This window comes from Carcharhinus amblyrhynchos, unplaced genomic scaffold, assembly GCF_965287045.1.
Source record: "Carcharhinus amblyrhynchos unplaced genomic scaffold, sCarAmb.v2.hapA scaffold_908, whole genome shotgun sequence".
Lineage (NCBI taxonomy): Eukaryota > Metazoa > Chordata > Chondrichthyes > Carcharhiniformes > Carcharhinidae > Carcharhinus > Carcharhinus amblyrhynchos.
The window spans coordinates 32,501-40,000 of NW_027650648.1; positions in this window are offsets into that span (position 1 = coordinate 32,501).

A 7,500-nucleotide genomic window follows, 5' to 3' on the forward strand; every position below is an offset into this window, starting at 1 on the left:
ATCCCGGGACTGGGATTCTCCAACCTCATCCCGGGAAGGGATTCTCCAAACTCATCCCGGAGCTGGGATTCTCCAACCTCATCCCGGGAAGGGATTCTCCAACCTCATCCCGGGACTGGGATTCTCCAACCTCATCCCGGGGCTGGGATTCTCCAACCTCGTCCCGGGGCTGGGATTCTCCAACCTCATCCCGGGACTGGGATTCTCCAACCTCATCCCGGAGCTGGGATTCTCCAACCTCAAAGAACGAAGAACAGAAACAGCCCGGGAAACAGGCCCTTCGGCCCAATGAGCCCGCGCCACCATTTTAACATCACCAGTCCCCCCCTCCACCCATGACCCTTATCTATTGCTTATGGCATTCCACATTGAGGGAAACTAATTTAGGGACAATTTATTACCTCCAATCAGCCTAATAGCACACCTTTGGGGTATGGGAGGAAACCGGAGCACCCGGAGAAAACCCACGCAGACACGGGGAGAATGTGCAGCCTCCACGCAGACAGTGACCCGAGCCGGGAATCGCAAAAACCCAGCCTGCAGGTGCAGCAGGTGGTCAGGAAGGCTAATGGGATGCTGGCCTTCATAGCGAGGGGGATAGAATATAAAAGTAGGGAGGTCTTGCTGCAACTGTACAGGGCACTGGTGAGGCCGCAGCTGGAGTACTGTGTGCAGTTTTGGTCCCCGCACTTGTGCAAGGATATTTTGGCCTTGGGAGTGCAGAGGAGGTTCACTAGGCTGATACCGGAGTTGAGGGGGTTGGACTATGAAGAGAGACTAAATAGACTGGGTCTGTACTCGTTGGAGTTTAGAAGGATGAGGGGGGGATCTTATAGAGACGTATAAGATAATGAAGGGGATGGATAGGGTAGAGGCAGAGAGATTCTTCCCGCTCAGAAAGGACAGCAGGACTAGGGGGCACAGCCTCAAGATAAAGGGGGGGCAGTTTAGATCAGAGTTGAGGAGGAACTTCTTCACTCAAAGGGTGGTGAATCTCTGGAATTCTCTGCCCGTTGAAGTGGTGGAGGCTACCTCGCTAAATATATTTAAGTCACGGGTAGATAGGTTTCTGATAGACAGGGGAATTAAGGGTTATGGGGAGAGAGCGGGAAAGTGGAACTGATCCACTTCAGATCAGCCATGATCTTATTGAATGGCGGGGCAGGCTCAAAGGGCTAGATGGCCGACTCCTGCTCCTATTTCTTATGTTTTTAAGCCAGGAATCGAACCTGGGTCTCTGGCGCTGTGGGGCAGCAGTGCTAACCCACTGTGCCACCGTGCCGAAATGCTGCCAGGTAAAAGGAGGGGGAGGTGATCCAGAAAGCTCGAGATGTGGGGGAGGAGGCATAACTGACCCTCCTGTTGGGCTGAGTGGCCTAACCTGGGAATGCTGTGCACGGCGGAACTCTTCAGCTGAGACTGAGGGTTATCGTGTAGCCAGTGCGAGGACGTTACTCTCCTCTAATCTCACTTTCACACTCCCCTCTTCCGGCAGCAGGTGTGGGGGGGACAACTGCTTCCCTCCTGCACCGAGAGCCGACCCGAGACCAGAGAATCATCACTTCTCAAAGCTGCTGACTGGGTAACTGGAACAGCTGCAAGGTTGTGTATCAGAAACACAATCCACAGACACTGGAACTCTGTCCAACAACAGCAAAACTGTCAACAATCCCCTGCCTGAAACAGGAGACGGGTCGTGTACTCAACCCTTGGCAGGGGCGAGGATAGGTGATGTGTAGTTGGGGGGTTGACGCTGAAGCTTAAGAAACATAGTCTTATAGAAACAGAGAGGATAGGAGCAGGAGGAGGCCATTTGGCCCTTTGAGCCTGCTCCGCCATTCATTACGATCATGGCCGATTGTCCAACTCGATAGTCTAATCCTGCTTTCTCCCCGTTAATCCCAAGTGCTCTATCCAGCCGCCTCTTGAATACATTCAATATTTTGGCATCAACTGCTTCCCGTGGGAATGAATTCCACAGGCTCACCAGGTGAAGAAATGTCTCCTCACCTCCATCCTAAACGGTCTACCCCCAATCCTCAGATTCCTAAGAATAATTTAATTCCTTCCGTTATAGTGTGAGGTTCTGGGTGTGACTCCCAACATTATCCCAGCAGTTACCCACACCTGGAGAGCTCCTTCCGCCTGACTCTGTTTGTGAGCGTGCGTTGAGTGACTCAGTTGACTTTCGCTCACTTGAGTCGGAGGGTTTCGTAGTTGAAGGTTAACAGCGCCAGGGTCCCGGGTTCAATTCTGGCCTCGGGTCACTGCCCGTGCGGAGTTTGCACATTCTCCCCATGTCTGCATGGGTTTATTAGTATTTCAGCCGTTTTTTTCACTGGATGTGGGCCTCACTGGCAGGCCCATTTATTACCCATCCCTAACTGCCCCTTGAACTGAGTGTCTCCCTTTCAGGGGGGGCAGCTGAGAGTCAACCACATTGCCCTGGAGTCACGTGTAGGCCAGACCGGGGTAAGGACGGCAGATTTCCCTCCCTAAAGGGACATTAGTGACCCGGATGGGTTTTTCTGACAACCAGTTCTAGTTTCCATGGTCACCATTACTGAGAACGAGCTTTATATTCCAGATTTTACTCAGCCGAGTTATATTTTACTAGCTGCTGTGGTGGGATTCGAAACCAGAGCCAAGGCTGCTGGATGACGTTATCAATGCACCACCACCTATAAACTCAATTCTGGGGGTTGCTATTGACCAGAAATTGAACTGACAAAACTTATAAATATTGTGTCTACAAGAGGTGTTCAGAGGCTGGGAATCCTGCGGAGAGTAACCCACCTCCCGACTCCCCAGAGCCTGTCCACCCTCTACAAGGACACAAGTCAGGAGTGTGATGGGAGACTCCCCGCTTGCCGGGATGAGGAGCAGCTCTAACACTCGAGAAGCTCCACACCATCCAGGACAAAGCAGCCCCGCCTGATTCTCACCGATCCATCACTTTAAACAGTCACTCCCTCCATCACCGACACACTGTGTGTACCATCTACAAGACACACTGCAGCAACTCACCAAGACTCGCTCAACAGCACCGTCCAAACCCACAACCTCTACCAGCTGGAAGGACATGGGCAGCGGATACCTGGAAACACCCCCACCTGGAGGTTGCCCACCAAGTCACTCACCATCCTGACTTGGAAATATATCCGCCATTCCTTCACTGTCACTGGGTCAAAATCCTGGAACATGTACTCAAGGTCATAGCTTGAGCTATGAATGTACTGTCTGAGAGCGTGGTGGAGACTGATTCACACAGCGAGTGGTTAGGATCTGGAACGTACTGTCTGAGAGTGTGGTGGAGACAGATTCATACAGTGAGTGGTTAGGATCTGGAATGTACTGTCTGAGAGTGTGGTGGACAGAGATTCACACAGCGAGTGGTTAGGATCTGGAATGCACTGTCTGAGAGTGTGATGGAGACAGATTCACACAGCGAGTGGTTAGGATCTGGAATGTACTGTCTGAGAGTGTGGTGGAGACAGATTCACACAGCGAGTGGTTAGGATCTGGAATGTACTGTCTGAGAGTGTGGTGGACAGAGATTCACACAGCGAGTGGTTAGGATCTGGAATGCACTGTCTGAGAGTGTGGTGGACAGAGATTCACACAGCGAGTGGTTAGGATCTGGAATGCACTGTCTGAGAGCGCGGTGGCGATAGATTCACACAGCGAGTGGTTAGGATCTGGAATGCACTGTCTGAGAGTGTGGTGGAGACAGATTCACACAGCGAGTGGTTAGGATCTGGAATGTACTGTCTGAGAGTGTGGTGGAGACTGATTCACACAGCGAGTGGTTAGGATCTGGAATGTACTGTCTGAGAGTGTGGTGGAGAGAGATTCACACAGCGAGTGGTTAGGATCTGGAATGTACTGTCTGAGAGTGTGGTGGAGAGAGATTCACACAGCGAGTGGTTAGGATCTGGAATGCACTGTCTGAGAGTGTGGTGGAGACTGATTCACACAGCGAGTGGTTAGGATCTGGAATGCACTGTCTGAGAGTGTGGTGGAGACTGATTCACACAGCGAGTGGTTAGGATCTGGAATGTACTGTCTGAGAGTGTGGTGGAGACAGATTCACACAGCGAGTGGTTAGGATCTGGAATGCACTGTCTGAGAGTGTGGTGGAGACAGATTCACACAGCGAGTGGTTAGGATCTGGAATGTACTGTCTGAGAGTGTGGTGGAGACAGATTCACACAGCGAGTGGTTAGGATCTGGAATGTACTCTCTGAGAGTGTGGTGGAGACAGATTCACACAGCGAGTGGTTAGGATCTGGAATGCACTGTCTGAGAGTGTGGTGGAGACTGATTCAGTCAAGGCATTCAAGAGGGAATTGGATTATTATCTAAAAGGGAAGAATATGCACGGTTATGGGGAGAAGGCGGAGGGATGACACTAGACTCATTGCTTACTCAGAGATCCATTGTTGACGAGATGGGCCAAATGGCCTCCTTCAGAGTTGTAACAATTCTGGGTAACAGTTCCCAGTCAATCTTTCTCGGCACGTCTCCAGGCATCCTCCTCCAATGCTTTTGTTTAATCATTTCAATGAAGCATAGAACTCCTACAGTGCAGAAAAAGGCCAATCAACCCATGGGTTTCCTCCCACTGTCCAAAGATATGTAGGGTAAGTTGCCCCTTAGGGTCCCAAGCTGTGGTGAGGGGGGATTAGCGGGGTAAATATGCAGGGTTACTGGGATGAGGCCTGGGTAAGATGCTCTGTTTGAGAGTCAGTATGGACTCGATGGGCCGAGTGGCACTCTAGCAATGCTCTGGATAACAGGTCTGGCTGTGACAAGCAGACGTCTTGTTCTAGACCAAGTTCCCAGATACCCTCTGGCGCTCCCTGTGTCAGTATCACCTTGCAATGCTTTTAATCCTTGGGGGCGGCACGGTGGCACAGTGGGTTGGCCCTGCTGCCTCACAGCACCAGGGACCCGGGTTCGATTCCCGGCTCGGGTCACTGTCTGAGGCGGAGTCTGCACATTCTCCCCGTGTCTGCGTGGGTTTCCTCCGGGTGCTCCGGTTTCCTCCCGCAGTCCGAAGATGTGCGGGTTAGGTTAACTTGGCCGTGCTAAATTGTCCCTGAGCTTCAGGGGGACTCACAGGGTAAATATATGGGGTTACGGGGTTACGGTCTGGGGGTGAGATTGTTCTGGGCGCAGATGCGATGGACTGAATGGCCTCCTGCTACACTTGTAGGGATTCAATTCATTCTGTTAATTCTTCATGGATCCGGAATAAAAGGGCATTAATGAAGAAAGTGGAGGAACCCTTGTACCTCTGTAGGTATCACACATTCCAACGCACTGTAACACGATCCCTGTCAATCTGTGGCTGATTTAATCAGTGATTAACTGGCACATTAACTCAATGGTTACTGGGAAACGATGCAAGATCTTTGTTAAAATAGAGTCTATTTACGGGGTAGCTAGTCCTTTGCCTTGCTGTAATACAGCACATCACTTTGTCAAAACACAGTGTCCAATGTTATTAGATCCAACCCGATTCCCTAAGATGGAATCACGTTGAGGGATCCGGGTTACAGTGTGGATAACTCACAATCCAACACACCCAGATCCAGGTTCGGATTTGGGAATTAGTTCCCCAGCAGCTCCGATAACCCACGTATCTCCCATTCCCCCCGCCCCCCCGATTCAGGGAGTGACAGGACTGAGTGAAAAGCACCCAGGGGACTTGAGGAGAAATATTTACACCCAGAGCCCGGCGGAAGCTTAGAATTGACTTCCTTAGGTATCGGAGTTACAGAAACCCTCGCTGCATTTACAGAAAAAAAATTATTGGTGACCTACTCAAAGCAGGGGGAGGCGATGACTTGGTGGTTTATCCCTAGACTATTAATCCGGAAACTCAGCTGGGGATCTGGGTTCAAATCCCACCTTCCACAGATCCGCCTCATCCCCATAACCCTTAATTGCCTCACTGATTAAAAATCAGTGCAGGCTTGATGGGCTAAATGGCCTCGATCTTCACTGTAGGGTTTCTATGTTCTACACCACCTGTCCTGCCATCCTTAATATCTCTGAAATAATTAACTAAATTATTTTGTTATATTTTATCCAGTAACACACAATGTGGGTGCTGTTTTAAATCCTAGCTTGCTTCCCTTATATAAATTCTGTTCTATTTTGGATGACTTGGGCACAGTGGGTTCGCACAGCTGCCCCACAGCGCCAGGGACCCGGGTTCGATTCCCAGCTCGGGGTCACTGCCTGTGCAGAGTCTGCACATTCTCCCCGTGTCTGCGTGGGTTTCCTCCGGGTGCTCCGGTTCCCTCCCACAGTCTGAAAGACGTTGGGGGTGTATTGACCCGAACAGACGCCGGGGTGTGGCGACGAGGGGAATTTCACAGTAACTTCATTGCAGTGTTAATGTAAGCCTCACTTTTGACTAACAAATACACTTTACTGGTCGCCTGTGACTGACAACACTCTGCAAAGCCTGAGCCTGTCACCCAGGGAACTCAGGCATTCCTACAACTTATTACCAAGCTTGTTTATAGCCTCCATCAGACAGGAATTAGGGCATTCAGCTCTCCCATCCTGCCCCACCATTCAATCGGATCATTGCTGATCTCTCCCTGGTCTCAAATCCACCTCCCTACCTGTTCCCCATCTCCCTTTTTATCAGAAATATATCTATCTCCTTCTTGAAACTGTTCAATGACTCCTTCTCCCCCGTGCTCTGGGGGGGAGTGAGAAGTAGCTCCCCCTCATCTCAGTGTTAAATCTACCACCTCTCGACCCATACCCCTGGGCCTCTTGTTCCAGATTGCCCCCATAGGAGGAGACAATTGGTCTCCATTGACTCTATCAATCTCTCTTAACATCGAATCCCTACAGTGCAGGAGGCCATTCAGCCCATCGTGTCTGCACCAACAACGTTTTTTCTATGTTCTATCGGACTCTTCTCCCTGGAGAGACGAAGGTTGAGAGGTGACCTGATAGAGGTTTATAAAATGTTGAGAGGTATAGATAGGGTGGATTCTTGGAGGCTATTTCCCAGGGCTGAAATGGTCGCTACGAGAGGACACAGATTTAAGGTGCTGGGGGGCAGGTACAGAGGAGATGTCAGGGGTAAGTTTTTCACTCAGAGGGTGGTGAGTGAGTGGAATCGGCTGCCGTCGGTGGTGGTGGAGGCGAACTCGCTGGGGTCTTTTAAAAGACTTCTGGATGAGTGCATGGGATTTAATGGGATTGAGGGTTATAGATAGGCCCGGTAGGTAGGGATATGATCGGCGCAACTTGTGGGCCGAAGGGCCTGTTTGTGCTGTAGTTTTTCTATCCTCTATGTTAACAACAATCCCACCCAGGCCCTAACCCCATCTCTTTACCCCGCTAATCCCCCCACGCACTAAAGGGCAATTTAGCACGGCCAATCCACCTAACCTGCACATCTTTGGACTGAAGGAGGAAACTGGAGCATCCGAAGGAAACCCACGCAGACATGGGGAGAACATGCAG